A 13,213-nucleotide genomic window follows, 5' to 3' on the forward strand; every position below is an offset into this window, starting at 1 on the left:
AAAAAAACGTGATGATTTATGTGTTTCATCAAATGTTCTATTGATGCCAATACGACAGCGCAGGGCCACTCGGATGGTTCCAGCTCAAGCTTGGTTCCGGCCATTCCAATTTGGCATTTCCAGTACCCGGATCGACTGTGTCACCTCCGCCTCCCCTCACTGTACTACGGATGACGCAGAGGCGACTTGATCACCATCTTCCAGGTGCTGCACGGCGGGATGGCAGGATTCCAGGACAAATCTTCGTATGGCATTTCTTCGTCGCGCAATTCTTCGTCCGCATTTCTTCGTCCGCAAATCTTCGTCGGCGCATTTATTCGTGTCGCATTATTTCGTCTCGCATTTCTTCGTAAGCGCAAAAATTCGTAGCGCATTTCTTCGTATCCGCATTTCTTCGTCGGCGCATTTCTTCGTCAAGCATTTTTTCGTCCACGCATTTTTTCGTCTACGCAAATCTTCGTCCGCATTTCTTCGTCCGCGCAAATCTTCGTCTGCGCATATCTTCGTCCGCAAATCTTCGTCCCCGCAAACCTTCGTCCGCAAATCTTCGTCCGCATTTTTTCGTCCACGCATTTCTTCGTCTACGCAAATCTTCGTCCGCATTTCTTCGTCCACGCAAATCTTCGTCCCGGCAAATATTCGTCCGCAAATCTTCGTCTGCAAATCTTCGTCCGCAAATCTTCGTCCGCAAATCTTCGTCTGCAAATCTTTGTCCGCATTTTTCGTCCACGCATTTCTTCGTCCACGCAAATCTTCGTCCGCAAATCTTTGTCTGCGCATATTTTCGTCCGCAAACCTTTGTCTGCACTATCTTCGTCTCCACAAACATTCGTCCACAGATGTGGTTCAATAAAACCATGAAGAAATATCAGACCATCAACTGAATGACGAATTTAATGCATGGAATGGATGATCGAAATTTTTGAAGTCAGGTAGATGAGGTCTGTCAGGTGAAGCTATTGTATTTGGGAGCCGACAATTGTAACATTCCATATCATGTGTGTCCCGGACATTCTTTTTTTCGCGGTCGGTGAATGACAATATAATCTCTTGTGCCCTCGCCGGCATAGGCGGCGGAACGGGGAGGGCACCGGGGCACCGTTCCCTTCTTTAATTTTGGCCTTTTAACAGTAGCCCTATGGGCGTTGCATGGAAAGAATGGGACTAAAAGTCGGCAGTGCCGTGCCCCCCCCCCCCCTATTTGCAAATTGAAGGTGTTCCGCCTCTACTGCTCGCCGGACCTATTTGTTTTCTACATACACGACGGCCGAGGGGGGGGGGGCGGGCAAATGGTTACGAGCGAGCGAGCGCAGCGAAGTCTTTTCAATATAACGGGAAAATCTCAGTATGAGCGGCCCGGCCCGGCCCGGCCCGGCCCGGCCTGTAACGCTTTTGAGAGGCTTATATCTCAGCAACCGCTGGACCGAATGTCCTGCGGTCTTTTTTGCTGGGTAGCCCCATCCCTTCTACCCCGTAATTGACTACTTTTGTCTTTTGATACATCTCAGTGACCGCCGTGGCACGTGCCACGTGAAAAGTCAAGGGTGTTCAAGCAGTTTTGCAAAAGTAATGATTTTGAGAGGCCCATATCTCAGCAGCGGCTTGAGCGATTGTCTTGCGGTCATTTTTATAGGGTAGCTGCATCCCTTCTACCAAAGGTCGGATACTCTTCATCTATGTGAGTGACCCCCTCTGCACGTGCAAAATACAACAATAAGAGGTGCCAAATTTGTTCCCATTTCAGTAACTCGGTAATTACTGGGGCGATTTCGCTGAAACTTGGCATACAGGTAGGCACCCACCAGGCAATGCATTCCCATGTGTTGCGGTTAGGGTGCTACTGCACGTGCGCACGTGCAGGGGGCGTTTCCAGATCTCGAGAACGGCTGGGCCGATTGCGCTCAAATTTGGTACACGGTTGGGGACCGGTTAGTAGGGTGCCGTGCAAAAGTCATTTTGGACCCCGTTTGCACGTGCGCACGTGCAGAATCCCGCTTCCAGATCTCAGGGACGGCTGGGCCGATTGCGTTCAAATTTGGTACACCGCTAGCGACCGGTTAGACGGGTGCTTTGCACAAGCCCGTTGGATGTACCCTCTCGCCCTTCTGCACGTGCAGGGTGCAGAATGGCGAGAGGGTCGCTATCTCGCTATCTCGCTCGCTCGTTCTTCGCCCAAAAGGCGTTTTACTGGTGTTTATAAACTCATGAAGTGTGCGAAGGAAGAACTATTGTGCCAAAGCACATTTAAGTCACTTTTATATCGGAGTCGATTTCTGAAGGAACCGCGGGCCGGAACACGATGTAAGTCGCTGATACCAGCCGCGGGCCGGACGTCAGATGGTCGCGGGCCGGATCCAACCGTCACCCACCTGGCCGGATCCGGCCCGCGGGCCGTAAGCCGACCCCTGACCTAGAAGGCCTTAAAATCGGGTATTAATCTCTGCGTCTCGTAACGGCACACACGCTCGTTTTTTTCCTTCCGCGACGCGCTAGCTCCACCAGTGGCGAAAAGGGTGCGTATTATTTAGGCCAGGGTTCATAATGTCCAGGGCACAATGTGTCCAGTGCTCGAATTGGCCAGTGCCTTGAATTGGCCAGTGTTCACATTGTCCAGGGATTACATGGTCCAAAAGTGGCCAACTGGCTGCAGATAGGGTAAATTCAAAGAGGCCAGGGTTCATAATGTCCAGGGCACGATGCGTCCAGTGTTCAAAATGGCCAGGGTTCATAATGTCCAGGGCACGATATGTCCAGTGTTCGAAATGGCCAGGGTTCATAATGTCCAGGGCACGATGTGTCCAGTGTTCAAAATGGCCAGTGCCTTGAATGGGCCATAGTTCATAGTGTCCAGGGATTACATAGTCAACCCAACCCAACCAAACCTAACCTAACCGAACCTAACCTAACCTAACCTAACCTAACCTAACCTAACCTAACCTAACCTAACCTAAGGTAATGATGTTTGCCTACCAGGGATAAGGAAAAAGTTTCTCGCATGAATAGATTGCAAGCAATAGTAAATCAAATATTTTTAGGTTAAGTGGTTATGCATCAGGCTTCAGGCTTTCGGCCTGAAGCCAGATACATAACCACTTAACCTAAAAATATTTGATTTACTATTGCCTGTAATCTCTCCTAAGGCATTGCCTTCGGCACTGCACTGCTTTGCATTGAGCTGATTCCGTGTTTTTTACATAATGACGTCACTTTCAGTGACTATGTAATCCCTGGACATTATGAACTCTGGCCCATTCAAGGCACTGGCCATTTTGAACACTGGACACATCGTGCCCTGGACATTATGAACCCTGGCCATTTCGAATACTGGACACCGTGCCCTGGACATTATGAACCTTGGCCATTTTGAACACTGGACATTATGAACCCTGGCCTCTTTGAATATACCCTATCTGCAGCCAGTTGGCCACATTTGGACCATGCAATCCCTGGACATTATGAACTCTGGCCCATTCAAGGCACTGGCCATTTTGACACTGGGCATAGCGTACCCTGGACATTATGAACCCTGGCCAGAATGAATGCTCCCCGGCGAAAACGGCGATGAGGGGGGGGTCGTACCCGCCCCCCTCGGCCGGCGTGTATGTAGAAAACAAATAGGTCCGGCGAGCAGTAGCGGCGGAACACCTTCAATTAGGGGGGGGGGGGCACGGCACTGCCGACTTTTAGTCCCATTCTTTCCATGCAACGCCCATAGGGCTACTGTTAAAAGGCCAAAATTAAAGAGGGGAACGGTCAGTGGCGGCGGAAGCAGGGGGGCAAGGAGGGCAGCTGCACCCTAAAGCTATGGAAAGGGGCGCCTCGAAAATCTGTAGAGGAGGCAGGAAGTTAAGAGGTGCGGCAGCCATAAAGCTGAGCAGTGCGAGGCGACACCGCAACTGATAACGGCACTTGTGACACGAAGATGGTGGCAATGACGTGGGAAAAGTATCTTTTGATATGCTGAAGAGTGGAGGGCATCTTTATCTGAAACAAAGGCAGATGCTGCCGACCCTGTCGAATATAATCTTGCTAGGCGATAAAGGCTAGGAGGGCGCAGCTACTCGAGAAGCGCGCCATGCGGAAGAGGGGCGCCTGCATGCGAAAGAGGGGCGCCTGTGTGTGGGACGAAAAAGAAACATTTATGGAGACGTCTTTGAAGGCGATAGCCTCCGAACGCCAACACGAACATATGAGGGCTTATAGCGTTGCAGGCTCCATGCGACAAAAAGGGGCGCCTGATGGCCGATATGCGAGAGGAAATTAGTTTGTGTAACATTTATCGGGGGCGGTTTGCCGTTTACAACATATAAGGGAGGTCCGAGATTGGGGCCTGTAAAATTGCACTGTCCGTATGGGCGGTTACACCCCTAGTGCTAGGGCGTATTTTGCGTTTTTTTTTTTACTGGGGAGATGATTATGACCAGGAATAGCACTCTGCAAACTTCTATGGGCGCCTGTATAGGGGCGAAACTGATTTTGCAGTGCAGGGACGGCCATCGGCATGGTAAGGGGCGCCCAGCGGGAAGGGGCGCTTCAATATCGTTTGCACCCCTATCCTAGAATACCTTCCGCCGCCACTGGGAACGGTGCCCCGGTGCCCTCCCCGTTCCGCCGCCTATGCCGGCGAGGGTACAAGAGATTATATTGTCAGTCATCGACCGCGAAAAAAAAGAATGTCCGGGACACAAATGATATGGAATGTTACAATTGTCGGCTCCCAAATACAATAGCTTCACCTGACAGACCTCATCTACCTGACTTCAAAAGTTTCGATCATCCATTCCATGCATTAAATTCGTCATTCACTTGATGGTCTGATATTTCTTCATGCTTTTATTGAACCACATTTGTGGAGGAATGTTTGCGCAGACGAAGATAGCGCAGACAAAGGTTTGCGGACGAAAACATGCGCAGACAAAGATTTGCGGACGAAGATTTGCGTGGACGAAGAAATGCGTGGACGAAAAATGCGGACGAAGATTTGCGGACGAAGATTTGCAGACGAAGATTTGCAGACGAAGATTTGCTGACGAAGCTTTGCGGACGAAGATTTTCGGACGAAGATTTGCCGGGACGAAGATTTGCGTGGACGAAGAAATGCGGACGAAGATTTGCGTAGACGAAGAAATGCGTGGACGAAAAAATGCGGACGAAGATTTGCGGACGAAGATTTGCGGGGACGAAGATTTGCGGACGAAGATATGCGCAGACGAAGATTTGCGCGGACGAAGAAATGCGGACGAAGATTTGCGTAGACGAAGAAATGCGTGGACGAAAAAATGCTTGAAGAAGAAATGCGCGTACGAAGAAATGCGGATACGAAAAAATGCGCTACGAACATTTGCGCTTACGAAGAAATGCGAGACGAAGTTATGCGACACGAATAAATGCGCCGACGAAGATTTGCGGACGAAGAAATGCGGACGAGGAATTGCGCGACGAAGAATTGCCATACGAAGATTTGTCCGGTTACGGGATGGCAGTCAAGTGATGACAGTGATGCTTCTTTCTGCAATGGCAAGGCAGTAGGCGGAACTATGGTCAAGCGTACCCATTTTCTGGAACGCATTTTCGTTCCCATGTTTGGGAACGATAAACCCAAATATGGGAACGCCATGTAGGCATTATTTAAAACAAGAAAAAGAACCATTAAATGACGTCCAAAAAATACAAAACGATCGTGAACCGCCTGCTATTTGTCTCAATATTGTTGGGAAAGAGTTTGATATTGTAAGGCCCATCTTAGTTTCAAATCGTTCCCCTATTTCTAAAGCAGTCCATCATCCGGGCCGCGAGCCCAAATTTGGGAACGCTCTCGTACACTGGCGCTGCAAGCGTTCCTTATTATGGGAACAGCGTACCCAATATTGGGAACGATTTCACCCACGCCTTTCAGGGGCTCTTTTCATTTACAAGCATCACGTCCAACGCCGCAAATTATTGTTAACGCAACAATCATCAGATGACCTTTCCGGCAAGACCGTTGCATGTTTCGCCCGGTCTTCTGCGCTTTAATTCCCGTCGATCTCGCAGCGGGCACGCCCCCCTCTGCAGGATTATGTAATTCACAAGTTCACAACGCTCAGCGATGTTCAACAAGGTCTTCCATACCTATATCCACCGTCCGCGCCGAGGGTGGAGACATGTCAAGCACCTGTCTGTTTATCACCGATAGTTGACGAGCACAAGGAAGTATCCAAAAATGGGAACGCTGAATATGTTACACCCTCAAAACACCTAGTCCCAATGACAATCTAGTTTTTTCCTTTCTTAATGAGTGTAAGTGGCAAAAGGCCTGGTAGGATGGGCACGAGGAATGACCGAAATCAGCATAAAAAATTTAGATAAGCCACGCAGAGTGACCTATATAAGAGAAATTCCCCCAAAACGATCATGCTTAGAAACACGGAAGACAAAAACCACGCTCATGACGCTCCTTATAAAACAACGCTAAACAGCTAGCATCCAAATAAAATATGTCTTTCCGGGCTGATAAAATACAGCTGAATAATTTTAGACCACTGAAACTGAGTTTACAACAGTAGTTCGGTAAAATCACTGACGTTCCACGCGGTCGTCCGCCTCGACACCAAATGTCAACAATATTACCTCGGGACTGTCCGCGTGTTCGCTTGCATATTTCAGCATCTGGTGTCGCTAGTATGAAACTTCATAACCAGGCGAAAATTATTATACTTGACCTCAAAATGTAAAAAACGCTTCATTTTCCTTAAAATTGCATGTAAAATGGAGTATAACCCATGTTTTCACAATTCCGTCATTTCAAAAAATCATTAAAAATATCATTCGACGGTCAATTTCCTTGTTCAACGGTCAGATTTAAGATAATTTTATAGACTTAGTACGTACTTAAACTAGCGTGCACTTTTTTGAGACGTGATGCACTAATGAGTTTTAGTGAGCGAACGGCCGAAAAATTATCTTCCGTTCTCATAAATGGGAACGCCCGTTCCCATATTTGGGAACTCCGTTCCCAAAAATGGGAACGTTCCTATATTTGGGTACTCATGACCATAGTTCCACCTACTGAAGGGGGGGGGGGGCCCTTCCAAGGAGTGTGGGCCGTGGGGCAGTGTAGGTGACAGAGATGAGGCCATTCAGTGTGACAGATGTGACCAGTGGTTTCACTGCACTTGCCAGGGGGTACCATCAGCCACATACAGAGTCCCTGGCTTGCGCAAAGCCCCATCTTGGCTGGCTCATCCTGTAAAACGCTAATCCGCATCCCCTCCAGTTGCTGCAACACTGTGAAGGAGAAACTGAGGGAAATTGAGACAGCCATCCAAATTCCAAACGCAGCTGGATACACTGATGATTGATGAATGTACAGGAGTCTCACACAGAGAAACTGATCCAGGCAGCCAAGGAGCACTCCGAAACACTTGAGAAAACACTGCAGCTACATATGCGGCACTGAAACAAACAAGCACCAAACAGGTCCAGATCCTGACAGAGCAGACCAACCTGAACAAAGCCATAGTGAGCAATCACAAGCAGCTAACCAAGGAACAAGAAAAACAAAAATCTACATATGCAGACATTGTCAAAAGTCAGTGCCAGGAAGTCACGAGGTCACTTGGAATCACAATGGAGAAGCTCCCAAGCAGCTCTAAGCACAGTGGGCCCTCAGGGGCAACCAAGGAGGTTGCCAGCCTCCTGGATGCATTCATGGACAAGGAGAGGTGCAAGTGCAATATTGTGGTGCACAACGGCCTCAGAGAGGCTGAGGGGGACACTCATGATGATAGGATGGCTGCTGACAGGGCTAGACTGGCAGTTTTGTTCAGGGAAACCCTCAGGCTGAAGGTCAGTATCACTAACTCATTCAGGGCTGGCAAATACAACCCAGACAGGCCCAGACTTCTTATTGCCACTGTAGACTGGGAGATCATCAAGCTGGTGCCACAGCTGAGAAACAGCCCAGCATTTTCTAACATCTATGTAAACCCTGACAGAACAAAGGAAGAAAGGGAGCAGGGGAAAAACTGTGGCAGGAGCTGGCCACCAGGAGGGCAAACGGTGAAGAAAACCTGGTGATAAGAAGGGGAAAGATCATCCCACTCGCCGGCCACCGTGCAGGTGCCGCCCCAAGCCGGGGTCTGGTGGGCCCCGGGTCTCCTCTGCCGGCGGAAGTTGAAAACCGGCGCGAGCTGGCGGACAGCGGCGCTGAAAACCGGCGTGTGCTGGCGGACAACGGTGCTGAAAACCGGCGTGTGCCGGCGGACGGCGGGGCCGAAAGCCGGCGGACGACGGTCGACGGTGCTGGAAACCGGTACGTGCCGGCGGGCGGCGGTGCCGGAAACCGGCGTGTGCCGGCGGACGACGGTGCTGGTGTCCGGCGCGTGCCGTCGGACAGCGATGCTGGGGACTGGCGTGCTCTGGTACACGGCGATGCTGGCGGCCGGCGTGTGCCGGCGGACGGCGGTGTCGGTGGCCGGCTTGTGCTAGCCGACAGCGAAACTGCTGCCACCGACGGCAATCGGCAAACGCAACAGATATGACAATCATGTGGGAAACGAGCACTGTCGATCAGACTGGTTTTTGATTCACCTTTTTTGGATCGATTCAATCATTGATTCACTTGATTTTCGTTTGATTCAATCACCGTTTGATTCCTTCAAAAAATTTGGTGAATCGATTCCTTTTGATTCAGAGAATCAAAAAACAATAAAAGGAATGATTCACGTTTGATTCAGCCAATTTTTTTTGAATGATTCTTTTTTGATTCAATTAAAAAATAAAATATACAAAATATCAGGGATAGTATTGTATTTGTTGTGTTCTTTTTGTTATCATGTAATGGCAGTAGTGTTAATATTTGTTGATAATGAACTATGTTCGTTCACTTCAATTTTTTTTAAAGTTCATGAATCATTATTTTTTGATTCAATCAATCCTGATTCCCAATGCGTTTGATTCAATCATGGCTTGTGAATCAAACAATCCTGATGGTGAATCAAACCTTTTTGATTCAACAAATTTTGTTTGATTCAATCCAATCGATTCAATCACAGATGAATCAAACACCAGTCTGCTGTCGATCCTGTATACTAACGCGGACCAGTACTTAAACAAGCGTGATGATCTTTATGCGCGGATAGCTGGGACGGAGCCCGACATCATGCTTATCACTGAAGCTTTACCCCAAGTCCGGGTTTCTGCAGTGTCTGCTGCACGCCTTGCCATTCCTGGTTACAAAGCTTATTTAAGCTTCATTCCTGATGTTGTAAGTTTAGGTACTGTAAGGCCCCATGGCATTTGCATTTATGTTCGCGACTCTTTGCCCTGTTCCGAAGTTAGGTTTCTTGCCAGTCCTTTCCGCGAACAACTATGGGTGAATATCCGTCTGGCAGGCAGCGACATTCTGTTGATTGGGTGCATATATAGGAGCCCATCCAGCCCACTGGAATCAACCAGCCAGCTGAGCCATCTGCTGGATCTCGTCGCCGCCTCACGACCTTCACACCTGCTGATTACCGGCGACTTCAACGCTCCCGACATCGACTGGGCGGCTGAGGTATCAAGGGCACCAACTGGACATTGGACGCATGAGCTTCTTGAACTTTTTAGGGGCCACTACCTCACTCAACACGTGCTGTCCCCAACGAGATACCGCCCTGGACCTCGTGCTGACCAACGAGGAAGGTATGGTCCTCGACCTCCGCAGCCATCCGCCACTCGGCAGTAGCGACCACGTGGTCCTGACGTTCACCCCGCCGCGTTACGCTGAAGACGAGCAAGTGGCAACACTGAAACCGGCATTCCACCACGGCGACTATGAGGCGATGGCCCAAATCGCACGAGAGGCGACCTGGCCTGTCTCTGACGGCTGCACTGTTGACCAACACTACCGAGCGTTTCACGAAGTCCTGGACGGCATCTGCGAGCGCGGCATCCCTAGGCAGCACCCAGGTGGCAGGAAGCGAAACCTGTACATGACGCGCGAGGCGCTGACGCTGCAGAACCGTAAGAAGAGAATGTGGAAGAGATACCTACTTACCCCCAAGATACCCTGGACTACTGCCGATTCTCTCGAACCAGGAACCAGTTGAAGGGACTGGTTAGACGACTCCGCAGGAATTTTGAGTGACAACTGGTGGAGAACCTGCCGGAAAACCCGAAGGCATTTTGGCGTTATGTGCACTCCCGCCTGACCACCAGAACAAGAGTGGACGACCTCGTCACTGGGAATGGGGATATGGAGTGCACGGACGCAGCTAAAGCCAGGGCTCTGGCCGAAGCCTACAGCAGTGTGTACTGCTGGGATGAAGACCCGGCTGACGTTCCAGCTATGAATCCCCAGTATGGATGCCCAACGCTGGAGGAGCTGCGGGTGACGCCAGAGCAAGTGGAGGGCAAACTCCGCGATCTACGTCCGGCAGCATCACCAGGCCCTGACGTGGTCCATCCTAGGGTGTTGCGCGAGCTGGCTGCCCCCCTGTGTGGTCCCTTGGCAGACCTCTTCAACCACTGCTTGGCAGACGGAAGAGTCCCAAGAGATTGGAAGCTAGGCCAAGTTGTCCCCATTTATAAAAAGGGACCTCGTGGCGATCCTTCCAATTACCGTCCTGTCAGCAGCCTGACGTCCGTGACGGCGAAAGTGTTGGAGTCGCTCGTGCGTGACACCCTGTTCGAGCACATGACAGTGGCAGGCCAGCTAAGTGAATGCCAGCACGGTTTCCGCCCGGGGCGCTACTGCCCAAAACAGCTTCTCAGCACACTCGAGGAGTGGACTTGGCTGATGGAGGAGGGCGAGCCGGTTGACGTCGCCTACTTGGACTTCCGACGCGCCTTCGATTCGGTGCCTCACCTGCGTCTTCTGCAGAAGCTCCACGACCTGGGCATTAGGGGACCCCTCCTCGAGTGGCTTCACTCATTCCTGACAGAGAGGAAGCAAAGGGTCACTGTCAACGGCAGCTTCTCGGACTGGGCCGCAGTCGGCAGCGGTATCCCGCAGGGCACAGTTCTGGGACCAGTGCTCTTCATCGCTTTTGTCAACGACCTACCTGGCTGCGTTGAGAGCACATGCAAGCTCTTCGCTGATGATACGGATGTGTACGTCGGAGCGGGCACGGAGATCGGCCGCAGAAAGCTGCAGCAGGATTTGGACGCCCTGGCGGCCTGGTCTTGGAAGTGGAAGCTGCTGTTCAACCCATCCAAGTGCGCAGGGCTTCACCTGGGCAGCCAAAACGTGCGAGCGGAGTACACGATCGAAGGCGCTGCACTGAAGACTGTTGACACGGAAAGAGACTTGGGAGTCCTTTGTCCAGATGGACAGACTGCTTAAATTCAGGGAGCAGGCGGCGACCGCCATTGGCAAGGCCAACAGAATCCTCGGCCTGATCAAGCACAGCTTCGTCCACATCGACTCCAAGACACTTCCTCTGCTGTACAAGACAATGGTTCGCCCGCACCTAGAGTACTGCAACCAAGTCTGGGGCCCGTTCAACGCGGCCGACGTGAGGCTCGTGGAGCGGGCTCAGCGACGGGCTACGCGCCTTGTCCCTGGACTTCGGCATCTGCCTTACGAGGAACGGCTGAAGAGTCTTAAAGTTCCCTCCCTCCAGTACCGCCGTCGACGCGGAGACATGATAACAATGTTCAACATCATGCACGAACGCTCCGGCCTGGACAAGGACGGCTTCTCGCCCGCCCCGCGTACATGCACCCGTGGTCACCGACTGAAAGTCGCCAAGAAGCCAGCGGCCAGCCGCGTCCGGCGCAACCACTTCGCCACCCGGGTTGTGTCGGACTGGAACGCCCTACCAGAGGAAATCGTCTGCTCGCCATCGACAAATGTTTTCAAGAACCGGCTGGACAAGCACTGGACGAACTATGCCTTCATCGCTCCACAATAGAGAAGACTGTTGATGCTACCGAAGCTGTCTACGACGGATCCACCGGGCAATCCTAGTGCCTTCAATGATTCCCAAATATCAGGTATCAGGTAGGTATCAGGTATAAGTCCGACCAGTTCCTGCACAAGAGCACCTCAAACCAAACAAGAGGCCACGAGTGGAAACTGCTCAAACCGAGAGCGAATACCCGGACCCGGAGAAACGCCCTCAGCACAAGAGTCGTCAACGTCTGGAACACCCTGCCGTCCACAGTAGTGTCTGCCACATCGGTTGTGCAGTTCAAGGCTCGACTGGACCGACACTGGGCGAACCAGATGCACAACATCCCGATTCCCTACCATTAAGAGCCTCGTTCTTACCTTGTCACACGTGCTCGATTGGAGCGGGACCACCAGGCCTAGTGGCCTTATTACCCAATAACCGATAAGGGAAGGGAAGGGGGCAATACAAATCGATGCACATTTGTCATTCTGAGGGGTGTTCACGGGCACCGCAAACTGCCGCGTGCGGTGTGTGCAGTAGGCGTGGGCGGTAGGGGTAGGAGATGGGTAGGCGGTTCTGACGTAACAGCTGCGTGCGGTGGACCGGTCGGCCAACAGCGGTCGCTGTGTGCGGTGACGGAAGGCTGACGTAGGGATGCAATGGGCGGAGCTTACAGCCTGTGTACGGCCCTCCAGCAAAAGAGTGGTTGGTTAGCCTAAGTGCTTTTGGTGTAATAACTTTGAATGACAGAGACACTCCTGCAAAATGACTCAATAGAAATGAGAAGAGGGTTCGTGCACACACTTCGGCAATGGTTTTCAACAGCCATTAGACGTATTCATCAGTGCAGATCGCTTATTGCGATGTTGGCAACCAACCACTAAATACCTGGAGGGTCGTACCTACGGTCCGACCGCACACAGGGCCCGTGAACAGCCCTCCGATGTACAATGAAAATATTTAGTTTAGGTGCAGGTTTATGTGAATTAGAATTGACAGATTAATGTGCTTAATAAGCCCCTCATAACCAGCCCCAGCCCACATTGACATGCTGCAGTAGTACCTAGTGAGCAGGCGTCACTCATTTGTGCAACCAAGGAGAGGCGCTATGCCCGGATATAGGAGACCTATTTGTAGGTGGTAGGTTACGTTAGGTCAGGCTAGGTTTGTTATGGTTTGGTTTGGTTAGAAAGAAGCATATCCGAGCTCTCTGGGTATAGCACCTTTCCTTGGCTGCTAAAATGAGTGTGACGCCTGCTTTACTACTATCCATGCTGCTTGGTGGACATCTGGGTCTGAATCAATCATTTAAACACTGAGACTCCCCTTATGTCTTGGATAAAAGTTTCACC

The sequence above is a fragment of the Amphibalanus amphitrite genome, unplaced genomic scaffold (genome assembly GCF_019059575.1).
Source record: "Amphibalanus amphitrite isolate SeventyFive unplaced genomic scaffold, NRLGWU_Aamphi_draft 000241F_arrow, whole genome shotgun sequence".
NCBI lineage: Eukaryota > Metazoa > Arthropoda > Thecostraca > Balanomorpha > Balanidae > Amphibalanus > Amphibalanus amphitrite.